The sequence below is a fragment of the Mastomys coucha genome, unplaced genomic scaffold (genome assembly GCF_008632895.1).
Source record: "Mastomys coucha isolate ucsf_1 unplaced genomic scaffold, UCSF_Mcou_1 pScaffold14, whole genome shotgun sequence".
NCBI classification, from domain to species: domain Eukaryota; kingdom Metazoa; phylum Chordata; class Mammalia; order Rodentia; family Muridae; genus Mastomys; species Mastomys coucha.
In genome coordinates, this window is record NW_022196896.1 from 132,043,368 (window position 1) to 132,058,975 (window position 15,608).

The following is a 15,608-nucleotide window of genomic DNA, read 5'->3' on the forward strand; positions in this document are numbered from 1 at the left end:
ATTCCTAGGGAGCACTTGGGGACTTGGCTGTGGCACCCTGATTCCTAGGGAGCACTGTTTACTCACTGCCTCTTTCAAGTTACTGCTCAAAGACACCTTTGGTCTAAATAAACAGAATACAAGTACTTGCCCACCTTCCCAGGGGGGTATCCCTGCAGGAGTCTCCCCAGGGAACTTGTTTTTGACTTGTGTTTTCAGCTGTAGAGAATTCCTTGTTCAGTCTAAGTACTCTCTGTCACTCTTGCCTCCCTGGGGACAAAGGTGACATTTACAGAATGGTTGACCAGAGTGAGGAGTGCTGTCAGGTCAGTTTCTAAGATGAGTGGGCTCTGGGAGAATAAAAAACGAAAACCCAGTCAGTGTCTGGGCTACCAGAGATTGATCAGGCTGGCAAAGGCAGCTTCCTAAGCAGCTTGAAAGAGAACCAGCCAGCCATCATAGGGAGCTTCTTTTCTTCTTCTTTTCTTTTCCTCCTCCTCCTCCTCCTCCTCCTCCTCCTCCTCCTCCTCTTCCTCCTCTTCCTTCTCTTCTCTCTCTCTCTCTCTATATATATATACACACACACATATATATGTATGTATGTATACACACACGCACACACATATGTATGTATACATATACACACATATACATGTATGTATACACACACGCACACACATATATGTATGTATACGCACACTCATATATATGCATGTATACACACACGTGTATGTATGCATGTATACACACATATATGTATACACACACACATATGTATGTATATATGTATACACACATATGTACGTATGTATACACACATATATGTGTATGAATGTATACACACATATATGTGTATGAATGTATACACACATATATGTATGTATATATGCACACACACATATATATGTATGTACACACATATATATGTATATATGTATACTCACACACACACATGCACACGTATGTATGTATGTATGCACACATATATGTATGTATGTATGTATGTATACACACATATATGTATGTATGTATGTATACACACACACACACATACAGGTACTGACAAGGGCATTGGTAGGGCTTGACCTCAGGGCTTTGAGAATGCTCTGCACATGCTTGTAAAGCTTTGTGATACTCGGGCCCTCCAAGGCCCAGGCAGGAAAGGAGACCGTCTCTCTTGGTAGATTAATGGGTAGGGCCACTGCTGAGCTGTGCAGGGACACTGCTATGGACCACAATGATTCTGTTCCTTATTTTGCTTCACATCTGTAAAAGTCAAAACGTGAATGGAAACTGATCTGACCACAGCCTACCCCCACATACCCTGAATGTTAGGTACACTGACTTTGGAGGTTAACCACAGGCAGAAAGTTTCTAAAACACGCCAATTACCCCAGAGGGATGTCTCTGTATCTCTGGCCACTTATGTGTGATCCAAAGGAAAAGAGATTCCCCTTGTTTTTATGGATCTTCTTTTCTTCTTCCAGCTCTCCTGAAATAATAATTTCCCATTTTTAAATACTTGTTTGGATCATGAAAATGTGTGTGTGTGTATATGTGTGTGTGTATGTGTATATATATATATATATATATTTTATATATAAAAATTGGAAATGTGTACTGTATAGGTTATATAATGATCGAAGTATGTAAAGAAAGGTGGGAGGAGGTAGCTCTGAATTTGAAACTTGTAGCTTGTAGTTTTGTCTACACTGATTTGTGTTTCTGGCCAGTCCCATGTGTGCACCCACCCAGGATCTATCTCACATCCTCAAATAGAAAAAACACACACACACACACACAGAGACACACACACACACACACCAGTTATTTTTAAAATGCTTTGGCTGCCTCAATGACTGGACCCTCCTAAATCTTCCCCTACTACCCCAGGCCCAGTCAGGAGGCAACTTCCCCCCAAAACTTACATGGCTTGTTGGCTTTATCTCCCCCATTACTGTGTCCCCTCTCCTCTCTCAACCCCCATTCCCTCTGCATCTGCTCAGCTCTCAGTGTCCCGCCCCGGTGCTCAGCCATTGGCCACTGGCATCTTTATTGATAGATCAAAATCCAGTTGGAGGTAAGGACCTTCACCTAGACTCTCCATAGTCATCAGAACCACCTGCTAAGGAAACACTGTGCAAGGTTGAAAAAGAAGAAGGAGGAGGAGGAGGAGGGGGAGGATGAGGAGGAGGAGGAGGAGGAGGAAGAGGAGGAGGAGGAGAAGGACTGGGAGGAGGAGGAGGAGGAGGAGAAAGAGGAGGAGGAGGAGAAGGACTGGGAGGAGGAGGAGGAGGAGGAGGGGGAGGGGGAGGAGAGGAAGAGGAAGAGGAAGAGGAAGAAGAAGAGGAAGAGAAAGAGGAAGAAGAAGCTGGGATGGGAGAGATGGCTCAGTGGTTAAAAGCACTGACTACTTTTCTGAAGGTCTTGAGTTCAATTCCCAGCAACCACATGGTGGCTCACAACCATCTGGAATGAGATCTGACACTTTCTTCTGGTGTGTCTGAATACTTAGATATGATAATAAATCTTTGGACCGGAGCGAGCAGGGCTGACCGAAGCAAGTGGGGCTGGAGTGAGCAGAGGTCCTGAATTCAATTCCCAGCAACCACATGATGGCTCACAGCCATCTGTACAGCTACAGTGTACTCATAGACATAAAATAAATAAATAATTAAAAACCTAAGAAAAAAAGAAGCTTCCTGGTTGCACAGCAGCACTCAACCAGAAAACCCTGTGTGGACTCTGAGGCAGGGAGCAAACATGCTTCATTGTTATGATGGTCTCTCCAGGGGAGGGTGAGCACCAGTAGTATATCTTAGACCCTGGCTCCTAGATCCCACCTCTTCTTCACCTCTGGGACTGTGTGACCCCAGGGGGAGCAGAGGAGAATTGGCCATGTGACATGCAAGTCCTTGGACTCATACACACTAAGCATACGCCTTGTCTTCCACTGTGCTCAGCTGTGGGTTGCTAGCCTCACATATGCTTGGTGAAGGCTGTACCTCCACGCTTCACCCCCAACCCCTATCTTCAGGTGTGAGGAGAGCAAGCAGATTGCCTCACCCAGCGTGTACTGCATTCCACAGCTCTAGGCTCCTTAGGAATGTGGTCTTACTCCATTTTCTGCAGCCACCACACCATGAATCAGGCAGTTGAAAAGGAGGTTATGGCAGCTCTTGTTTCTGAGGAATAAGGTCAAGGGTCACATCTGGTGATGACCTGCTTGCTGGCAAGAGGCAGAGAAGGAGAGGCATGCACATGTGTATCCACCCATCGTTCCTTCCTATAAGGGATGCGGGTCTGTGGACATGTTACTTAGCAACACCCTGGGGTCATCCCCACCATGGACAACCCAGTCAGCAGCATTCAACCACAGGGTGACCCGATGGCCCTTCTCTAACCTAGTTACTTGGAAACATTCTTTTCTACAAACATGACAGTAAGTTTCTACTCTCTTTTACTCTTCTAGTAGAAATTAAACTCTTCAAAGTGAGTGTCTCAGGCAGAGGCAACAACCCACAGTAAGCCCATAGTGAACCTGTCTTTGTGGAATCAAAGAGGATGAGATGGAGGAGTAAGAAAGATACCGTTGGCTTTTCATGGGGCAAGAAGAAAGCAGGTCATGTCAGCTTTCTCCATGGAAGGCCTGCTCGCCCCTGAACACAAGAACACCTTTTCCGTGGGTGGTCACATCCCACCAGGGTCAGAGCTTGCCATTGACAAAAGGCAAGGCCCATCCGAGTAAAGTTCAAAGCCACTGGTTCCAAGTGTTCAAATAGCCCAGTAGAATCGCCAGACACACCAAAGAGTTTTTGTCTCTAGGCTTTGCCCATAAGGTTTCCTCAGAGTACCAATAAATGTCCCACCATGTTCTCGTGGCACTGGGATGGTGGATTACATGCTCTGTGTTGACCTCCACATCATTGGACTTTGATAACGCTGGGTAAGGCACTCTCTGCTTAAGCACTGATTTCTGGAAAATGAATAGAAATGTGCTGATCTCAGAGCTGATAATTAAGTGAGATACAAAGGGCCCATGCTAATTCTAGGTACGTCATTGCTAGTGATCTGTACAGAGCCTGATGTGAAGACATGAGAGCAAGATCCTCCCCACTGCTCTCACTTCCCCTCTCAGACGATGGATACGCTCAGACAGGAGGCTGAGCCAGTGGCAGTATCGTGCCCATAGGCCTCCAGAACTGTGAGATCAATCACCTCTTTTCTTGATAAAGTATCAAGAAAATGCCAGGTACATTGTTATAGCAATACAAAACAGCCAAAGATTAGATCTTCTGTTTAATTTTTCCCAGATGGGACTGGAGCCCGCCATTTGCAAATATGAAAAAAATTAATCTAATATATATGTTATTTTATTTTGGTGTCAACTTTCATCTTCTTACAATTTTAGGTAAAATGGTTAAATAGATTAATAAGGTTCTAAAAATGCCCTGCATAGTTATAAAGATCAGACTCTATAATCTCCATATTCTAGAAAATGTGATTTTACATCTATGCTTGAACCTGTGTTCCTAGGGATGATAGTGACTGTCTGGACAGTAACCAACTCCATCTGATATCCCGATTTCTTCCAAGCACATCTGTATAGAAGAAGGTGCCCAAGAGCTCCTAGTGACTTTCTGCTTAAGTGCAGACAGGATACCATGCTACCTTTATACTAAGAGGAGTCTCCTGTGGATTCAGGCCTTCTGCCACTGTATCCTGAACTACAGAAAGCAACACCAATGCTGTCCTGTGCCTTTGATGCGGGTAGGACAAAAATCAAGGCCTCGCCTCGCTGTCATGACTGAACAGTAGCGGCAGCCACAGCACAGAAGTGGCGACCACCCACCCACACTCAGCCAGCTGTGGGTTTCAAGAACGGCTCATCATGTCTGGGAAAAGTAAAAAGGTTGCTGTGTGGAGACTTGATCTGCATCCCCAGACCCCACTTCCTTTGTTTGCAGTCCCAGAAGTCCCAGAAGAGAATGCTTTCTGCAAACTTTTTGGAGCTGGGAAGTTTTGAGAGATCTGCTGTCTCGGCTGTGGAGTGTGAAATGACATTTCGCTGTTTGAATCCCAGTCAGTTCAAAGGCTTATGCAGCAGCTCACCCAGTGGCAGCCACTCTCCACGTGGGGGTTCATTAAAGGAGAGAGTATCTGCCTTTGTGTTCCTCTCTTCACCCAGAGGCTTTGAACTAGCGTGGTTTAGATTAGCGCCTGTGCTTTTGCATGACACAATTGTTTTTCTCAGAACACAGTTTGGAGGTTAGTCAGATTATCCAGGACTCGGGCTGGAAACTGTGGTCCTCTACTGAGTTCCCCTGGAATCTTATTTCCTTTTTGTTTCGCTTTCTTTAAAACAAACCCTTTGAAGTCGCTAGGTATGTTCCTTAGAGCTCAGCTTGACTAATACTATTAAGGGACGCCATGCTAACAATGTCATTCCTACTTCAGATTAAATTATTGCAATAATGTGTCCTGGGTCCTGTGATCTGTAATAAGGCTGGCTTTTCGGTAGATAGGAAAAGTGGTTCGGGGAGAACATCAAAGGAAAGATCATCTGCACTTTCTCTCCATGTATATTTTAAAGCGTCCCAATGCTGCAGTCTAAAGACAGATAGTTCCATTAAGAGGAGACACCCAAACCTATCCCGGTGTGAATTTGTTCCTATGCATATGCATGTGTTCTGGTTTGTATGGAGGGGGCACCTGTGACAGGTGTGCACTGAAACTGGATGACAGCCTCTGGCTTCCTCCTCAGGAATGCTTGCCCACCTCTTCTGCATCAGGATCTCTCGATGGCCAGGAGCTCATATATTAGGCTATTCTGGATAGCTATTGATCCTCTGGGATCCTCCTCCTGTCTCTGCCTCCCCAGTTTGGGGATTACATGACAATGCAATCACACCTGTCTTTCTATGTGAGTGCTGGGGTCAAACTCAGGTCTTCACATTTGTAAGGCTTTATCAACCGATCCAGTCCTATGCATTTTTAAGATAGTGTTCACTAAATTTTTCCTATGGGTACAACGCTAAGCTACAGCATTAAAACCGAAGGTTACGGTGCCCTTTTAAAGAGGAGGTAGCTGGGGCTTTAAAAGCTAAAGGATCAATGCTATCAAGATAAGATGATACATTGAGGTCTCAGTTGTCTCTCACCCAGCAGTGCCTGGTAGAGTGAGGACCTGAGGGTGGATTCTCTTAGTCCCAGGGCCCTTCGCTTAACCACATGGCCTCTTTTCATACCATAAATTCTTCACCAGATTCTCCAAGTTGCCACTCTCTGGCCCCACACTGTGCCAGCCTTGTTTTCACACTGAGCTCAACACTTACACCTGTAACTAACAGTCACTCAGCACAGTACAGACCCAACAGGGCTGGGCGCAGTAATCGACCAGGTATACAGAGAATATAGACAGCTAATTTTGTTGAAAGAATAGAGAGGTGATTTTAGAAGATACAGTGGTGTGGGGGTGTGGGTGCTCCCATTCTGATGGGATGGGGACGCTGGTTCTTACTAGAATATGTCCATGTGACATTATTTCCTCTCAAAGATAATGACTTAATTCCAGAGGGGTGGCACTTGGGAGGCTAAGGCAGGTGGATCTGGAGTCCAAGGTCATCTTAGGGTACATAGTATCTCAAAAACAAAATAGGTAGAGGAGACATCTTCAAGGCAAGAGGCTAGCCCTTCTCTGTGTCCCTTCCAGAACACTTCATGGTATTTGCTAATTGATGAAATAAAGGGACAAAGATTAAAAATAAGAGAATCAGAGAAAAAAAAATCCCAGTCCCAAGACTACCCATATTTTTCAGAGCGAGCCTCTTAACTCAGGCAGCTGGGAAGGTCTGAGAGCTCCCTCTCTGTCTGTGGAGGTTCCTTGGGATGAAAGCAGAGCCACCCGAGACCCCAGAGGACAGCCAAGGCAAATTCAGAATTTAACTTTAAGAAAGAAGGCTTTGTGCTTCCATTATGACCTGTGTCGGCTACATGCTCACAGGCAATCTAATCTGATGGCTTGAAATCTTGATTCCAAGATTCAGTTTTTCTCCTTACTTGTAGGTCGATACAGATTTTTTTTTTTTCAATTTCTCTTTGAGACGGTCCCTTGTTCTGTAACACAGACTAGTTTGAAAATCATTTATTTATTTATTTGGTTATTTATTTATTTATTTTTGGCTCAGGATGACTCCGAACGCGAAATTCTCCTGCTTCAGCCTTCCGAGTGCTAGGGAATATAGGAAGGTGCCACCACAGCTCTTTACTTGGATTAAAAGAATACAAAACAGACCGAGTCCTGGAAGCTAGGTTCTTATATCTGCAAGTATTTCTTCTCTGTTGGTATGATAAAATACCATGATCAAAAGTAATTAGGGAAGAAACGTTTGGTTTGTTTGTTTGTTTGTTTGGTGGGGGTGGGGGAGCATTGGTTACAGTTCCTGAGGGAGAGCCCATCATGCTCGGGAAGGCACCACAACAGGCTGAGAATGCAGGACGGCCGAAGTCTGTGGAGGGCTGGTTGCATACAGCAAACAGAAAGTGAACAGGAAGTGGTTGGCAAAGCTATCAAACTGCAAAGCCTACCCACAATGACGTACTTCCTCCAGCAAGGCTCCACCTCCAAAAGATTTTATAACCTTCTCAAATCGCCCCAACAACTAGGGACCGAGTCTCCAAACACATAAGCCTGTGGAGGACATTTCTCATTCAAACCACGGCACACTCTAAGCTTGTTGTTTTTTGGTCAAGTCACCCAAACATCTAATCAGCACCGAAACTGAGTCTAGCGCTGGTAGTCTACCTAGTCTCTGGGTGTCCCAGTGGCTCTAGGTGGCCTCCTGACCTCAGGATAAAGGAGCTCTGTATTAGTTACTTCTCTTATTTCTGTGGCCAACCACCTGGTAAGTAGAGACCTCAGGAAGAAACTGTTTATCTGGGGTCAAATTTCTGGGTGCTCAGGCCATGATGGCAGGGAAGCTATTTGAACTCTTCGCTAGATGGGGAGCAGAGATCGGGGAATGCCAGTATTCTGTGGGATTTCTCCTTTTCCTTTTTAATTTAATTCCAGCCCATGGGATGTTGCTGCCCACATGCAGGGTGGGGGCCTCTCCCATCCCCCACCCCTGCTGCTCAGTTTACCATCTCTGGAAACACCACAAAGGACTCACCCAAACTGTGCTTTGCTAATCCCTTAGCCAGCTATCAATCCAACTGGTTGATCATCAAAATTACCCATCACAAAGCTCCTGGAACCACTTAGGTGAAATGATTTATCAATATTGCAGTGTAGCTAAATGACAACTTGAGAATCAAAGGCATTCCAAGTCAAAGGGTGGATCCTATAATCTCAGCCACCTAAAAGGTTCAGGTATGAGGTTGAAATATTCAAGTTCAAACTGAAAGCCTGCTCTGGCAATGGAGTGTGTTCAAGCCTAGCACAGTTAATTTAATACAAACATCTCAAGAATTTTAAGATTTAAAAAGAAAAGTAAAAAGTGGGTAGGTTTGGTGGTTCCTTATCTGGCATATGTAAGACCCCAGGTTCAGTCTTTTAAAAAGAAATAGTATAGATAAACAAGATTTACAGCACACACTTTGCATGTAGGTTACCCTGTATCTAAAGTGCTTGGAACCAAAAATATTTGGATTTCTGTTTTTTTCCAATTTGGGAATGTTTGCATATACTTTAGCAGCTGAGTGTCGCTGTTCCGAAAACCAAGCCAGTGCTTCTCAGCCAGCATGCCAGCACACAGGAAACTCACATTTTGGAGCATTTCTGACTTAAGGATTTTGGATGAGGGATTTTGTCGGACTGTAAAATTCCAGAAAGACAAGTTCGAGTCTTCTAAGTAGTACTGTACTCACGGCAGGAGGAGAGGCATTGTGAAGATAGACTCGCATTTCTCCATTGATCAACAGACTACCTGAAATGACTGCAGCTTAGGGGAAGGGACTTTGCTTTAGAAGTCTCAGGCTGAGGGGTAGGAAAGGTTTTAGCTCTGCTTGACAGCCCAGGAGAAACCTGCCACTCATCAGACCATCCTGCAGGAGAGACTAGAGCCAAGACAATGACAGGTAAGTGAGGACATGACCTCACACCTTGATCAGGGATGCTTAGCTATGTATGCCTCTTGTCCTCTACTCAAACATCATCATCAGGTCAGTATCTCACAGATGGCCTGGGGACCCCTTTCTTTGCTCCTCTTTTCATTGACACCACAGTGCAAAGGTTTTCTGCTGGTATTCACTAACACTTTCCTTTTTAGTTGGCATATAGAGGATGAGTAGCTGAGCTTAGGTTGTAGCTTAGCTTCCAGGACCCAGCCTTGACCCTACAATCTCTAGGGACAACCTGGCCATCCATCCAGGTGGCTCAATTTTATCCCCCTTTTTATTGGAAAACATGCTGAGAACAGAAAAAAACAAAAAACTTATCAAGGTTTCAGATTAAAGACGCAGACTAAACCCACTCCTTTATGCCCCTCCCTCCGCCTCTTCCTCAGAGTTCCAAATAATCACAATAGATGTGAAGTAGAAAAGCTAAATAATCCACAAAGACCAGCAGAGAGGACAACGGCGTAAAAGAAGGGACACAGGGGCAGAGCAGAATGGGAAGGAAATGAGCAGAACCCAGGACAGTAAGTCCTTGGATAGAGTGTATCAGACCCAGGAGGTATCTGGATCTGTGCCTCCGAAGTTGCTGGAACCCAGGAAGAGGAGGGCAAGATAAGCTGTAGGTAACAGGGTTGGGGAAGAACGTTTATAATGAAGCCCACGGCCTACTCCCAAAGCCATCCTCTTCCACATCACCACGGTGAACCGGAAGCTCACCTGTACTGTGGGAACCGGAAGCTCACCTGCACTGTGGGCACTGTGGCCGGAGAGTAGAGCTCGACGCTGGGCGAACTGAGGAAAGGGCGCTGTCTACATTTGTGAGGAAATAAGACACAGCTGTGTTCACTGTCTTGACAATAGGCCGAACTGACAGTTGAAATGGATGCTGAGGCACGCAAGCTCTTTCCCCATTCAGATCCCAGAACAACAGAATTCTACCCTCTGGATAAGCATGTATTCTCCTTAATTGATCTGAGGAGCCCTGGAGCAAAGATCTCGACTCTCATACTGCGGTGTACTTCATACCCACCCCCAGCAACTGCTACAGGTGAGAAGCCTTGCCCACATGCAGAATATAGCCATCCCATAATGCCCCACATTTCCTTCCTTCCATCTGCTTAACGCTATACTGAGGTATAACGATTAAGGATTAAGTAGTTCTCACTATGTTTTGTGAGAAAACCAATGTCCTTTAGAATTTGAGGAAAACTATTGAGGACAAAAGCCATAAACCCTGCCATGAGCAACTGTACAGAAACTTGAAATGTTAAAGAATAATTATATTCCAAGAGCATTGTGATAGAATGTCTTGAAAATACAAACAGGAAGCCACTAAAAAAAAGATATTCAAAGACAAATTCATTCTTAAAAATAATAATTTGCAATAGCAAAAAAAAAAATCACTTTAGTTGAAAGGGTAAAAAGTGAAATTGATAAATTCTATTTGACCCAAGGAAAACAACAACAAAAGCAAGAGATGGATAATAGGATGAAAAGATGAGAAAATTAGAATATTACAACTCTGAGTAGGAATGAAAGGAGAAAACAATAGAGAAGTAATTAAGGAAATGAACCAAACCAAACCAAAGCCCACAGACCAAAGCCACCTGATCCTCCAGCTCTAAATGGCTCCACAAATGCCCACACAGTACATGAGGATGTCCCCCAGATCCTAGCACGCCATTGTGACATTTCAGAAGCACAGAATCCCAGCAAGAAAAATGAACCACAGTCTCATAAAATCGATTGTGAGGAAGAAGGACTTCACACTTCTCTCTACCATGAGGAAACCGGAAAATAGTGGAATACAGCCTTCAAAATTCTGAAAGAACATGCTGTCCTCTAGGGAACTGGGTTCTTAGCCTTACAGCAAATGTGACAGTAAGATAAAGCCACATTCAAATATGCCAAGTTTCAGAAAAAATTAACTCCATTCAAAGAAAACACTGTAGATATTCTGCACCCCGATAAAGGAATAAACAAAGAATCAAGAAAGCAGAATTTGGGATATAAGGGATTCATTATAAATAAAGACAGAATTAACAGGATCACAGTAGAAGAAAGTACCAGGATAACGGCTGGACAGAAGCCTGGGACTTTGATGAGGGAAATCGCTTACAATGAGACTTCAGGGACACAACCAGCTTAAAAACACTGAAAAGAGTTAAATATTTGCCAATTCAGTTTGAGACAGACTGATGATAAAGTTAAAGGATCAGAAATCTAAAGCCACAATAGACAATCCTACTAGTCACTCCAAACCCTGGGAACAGAGGCAGGGTGATCCCAGGGTGCATGTGTCCATTGGAGTATCACAATGACATCGATTGACGTGTCTGCCTGCCCAAAGTGTGACAGAACTAAATTGAGAGGACAGGAGAATGGTAATGTGTTGTCTCTGTCACGATGGGTGTTTGCGGGAGTGGTGTGGTTGGGGTCGTGGTGTGATTGAGGCATTGAGTGCAACTTGAGCGGGAGCCGAACTCTAAAAGGAATGACCCTCGTGACGTGCAAGGAACCACCTCCGGGCATCGGAAGTGTGTATACACGTTTGCATTGCAAGTGGTGCATGCATTGTAAGCGTCTCCATGCCTGTGTAACTTCAATATAATTACATTACTCTGTAATTGTATTTATTGTATTCCTACAATAAGTATAGGGAATTTACTCATTCCCTATAACTTCTTATAACTATTTTTGCCAAGCTGAATTTTTGTCCCACGGGACAAATAATAATTTCTCACTTCTAATTTTTGTTCCTGTTCATGAGACGGTACAACTTGCCTCTTTTCTGGTATTGCAGATACTAAAGATACAAGTGGAAATGGCTCAGAATATTCGCCAAAATAGAACTCAGATTCACAGTCCACAGCCCCAGCCAAAGAACATAAGGCACCCTGAAGAATAATCTGTTGATGAAGCCGGGCTGTAGTGTCAGGTTTAGAAGAAAATCTCAGTATTCTCCCCAGCAACCTATCCACGAAGTCCTACAAACCTCCTGTATATGTGGCCCTCAAGGCCCAGAACTTGATTAATAAATAGCTTCCTCTCTCACTGAGGACCAATCAGAGAAAACCAAATCTAATACTTTAGCCAATCACAAAGGCTGTCCTGCCTACCTATGCCAACAACCACCAATCAGAACAAAACCTGCCGTATCTTCCACACCGTGTCTGCTCCTCTCCTGACTGAAACTCCTTTACTCTTTAGTCTCCCAGTTCCACAAAGACCCAGTTTTCAGCAGCAACACATGCTAACCCAAGAATCCAAGTTAAGACAGCTAAATGGTTTCTTGAGGGTTGGAAAGGCAGAGTGGCTGGGTGGTCGTCTAGCATGCCGAGACCTTTGATGGCCAACAGCTGCACAAAGAACCGCTCCTTACATTTATCCATTCACACACTGTTGGCCCTCTATTTCCATGGGCCAAGTACCGTAACTGCTTATTACAGAGGACACGAAAATAAATGAGATAATTTGAGTCTTCAGCTTAACTGAATTTAATAATCTGAGTCTCTTAAAACTCAGATAATCAAAATTAGCCAAGTTTACATAACCTAATTAAAAGCGCATTCATACTTTTCAGAAAATGAACATAATTTTGAAAAGCAAGCCTTCACAGAGTGAGAGCAAGTTACCCTTTTGTGCAATTTTATTTTGCATTGTCTCTCAAATTGCCCATTTTAAATTTTCTTAACTATCTTGGTATATGTCTGAAATATGCTGCCTCCCCTTCAAGTCTGCTCTGGCGTTTACGGCCACACATGTAAATGTTAAAAGGATTCCATTTACACACATTTTCCTCTTGGTGCTTTAGAACTAGATTGCAGATGTCCTCAGAAGGGGTGCAAATGTGATTATGGAAATCATTCTATTGACAATAAAACTAGTTTTTATAATGTGGATCTGAGAAAGCCAGAGAAATTGTGGTTGGAAAAACAGATGTATTCAATAAAAACCCACTCATGCACGTGGTGGGCTAGTTGCGAGTGAGATCCACATAATGCAATCAGTAGGAATTTGACTGGTCTGTAGAGTTGTCAAAGGCGAGTGGGATGTCTGAATAATAGGTGGAAATTTGTTGTGGACATGAGGCTATTAAGCCTGTCTCCTGCTGCATTCAGCATGGCCTAAAAACTATTATTAAATAACTGATTTTATAGCAACTGTTAAAATTATTTGGCCGAAGTATAAATTAAAGTTTATGATGGGTACAAATGCATGCCTTAAAATGTATAATACTAATTTACATTCTTTTCCTGTTTTTAAAATACCCACTCAGACAAAAGAACAGTGATTACCAAAATAAGGGTCGATTAATAAGGGTGCTGAGATGCCTTCTCAAGAGGATGAAGCATTCAGTGTGGCTGACTCCGTGAACACAGAATACCAGGGTTCTCAGGGAACGAAGCTGGTGTGTGTGCAGTCTATGGACTTCGCAGAGGATGCACAGGATGGCAGGTCTGAGCCCCCAGAGCCTCCCTCCTAGTGCAGCGCCAGCCCTGCATGCTCCTAACACCCGCCACACCTGGAGAGGGAGGATGGTAACAGAATGACTCTGCAGCTTGCCTCAGCTTGCCCGTTCTTGTTTCTACCTGCCCTGTTTTCCCCTCAGCCACACAACTAAGCTGGTTGTGGCTCCGGCTTAGGGGTGGGACAAGCTTTCCTGGGGTCAGAATGAAGAGTACTCACATCTTAGCTCCTTAAAATGTCACCTGTATCAGAGCACTTGTTAAACTCTTGACACATCTTATCCTGGAAATGGGACCATTCATGTAGGGATGGGTCAATTTTAAGAGGAAAAAAAGGTATCCTTGAATTTACTCAATGAGAAGATACAATCTGAAGGTGTAAAATGTGTTATTAGGCAACTTTGATTGTGAAGATACTGGGGTACACCCATGGCCATGACGCTTCATATGGTTGATATGATCCTTATGGGACTGTTAAAGGAAACATGATCTCATGTGTGCACTCGTGTGTGTGTGTGCATGCACAAATGAATGAGTAGACACACACACACACATGAATGAGTGGACACACACACATGCACACACACACACATACACATACACACAAAGGCATGCGAGGACACACACGCACATGCACAGATGCACACAAACATGCATTTGGAAGGTGAAAGTGAATACCCTTTGGAGCATAAGATGATTTGGAAGCTGGCTGTCTTAGGGTTTTACTGCAGTGAACAGACACCATGACCAAGGCAACTCTTATAAGGATATCATTTAATTGGGCCTAGCTTACAGATTCAGAGGTTCAATCCATTATCATCAAGGCAGGAACATAGCAGCATACAGGCAGGCATGCTTAAGGAGGAGCTGAGAGTTCTACCTCTTCATCTGAAGGCTGCTAGCAGAATACTGGCTTCCAGGCAGCTAGGATGAGGGTCTTATAGCCCACACCCACAGTGGCACACCTACTCCAACAGGGCCACACCTTCTAATAGTGCCACTCCCTTGGCCAAGCATATACACACCATCACCCTGATTGAGTGTGGAAATCATTAAGTTCTAAGCTTTGAAAGCTCAGCTGCTGGATCTCCTGTGCCTTCTCCTACCTCAGATGATGCTAGATTTCTGAGATAGAGCCTGGGACACTTCATAGTTTAAAAAATGTTCAAAGAAGCCCTCTGTCTCACATGGAAACTTTCATCTTTCATCCCAACTAGACTAGCTCCTGCAGGATTCTCGGATGCTGTTTCCTGTCATTTACCACCCGGGCGTTGTCCTGTTTGCCTGGCTGACACTGAAGGCACAGGGTTACTTAGCGAGCTCATCTCAAGTTCTAGACTCTTTGGATGACTATGGAATCATATAATAGTTTGACAAACTTCTTTATATTTTATTGTTGTTCCAAGAAGCGTTCGTGAACCCCAAAAGACCACCAAGGGGCAGACTCTGATGTAATTGCACTAGGGTCTCTTTATTACAAGCTCGAGCTTGGGCACTCTGCCAACCCTGACACAGCAGGACAGGAAGGTGGAGCAGCCTGGACCCCTCATCAGAATAAGGTTTTCTAGGGAACGGCAAGTAAGCAAGAGGGTTTAAGCCAACAGGTGAGTGCTTTGAAGCAAAGCCATGAACAGTCACAAAGGGTCTGAAAGCACATCTGGAACAATCAGACTAATCTTTGATTGAATGTTGCTAGGAAGTAGCTAGGGAGTAACTCTGAGGCATAGGCCAGGGTCAAGCCATGGGGTCCTTCTAGGGACATGGGAGTAGCTTGGGGTCATCTGCAGGTCAAATTCTCAGGCTCTTTTTCTTTTAAGATCAGAGGCTGGTCCTAAGATAGAATAGGTCTGGCTTCTCATTCTCTATTATTGACCAAATGTTAAGGCTCACCCTAAAGGTACTGATAGGACATGACCCCCAAGTCTTGTTTTATGAAGTTGTATGGATATTAGCTCCTTAAGGTAGACACTTGAGGCTGGTCTTGTTAGACTCAATTCAAGATCCAAGTTGCTGGGAGTATTTGTGGTCCTCCGTGTCTGTTGC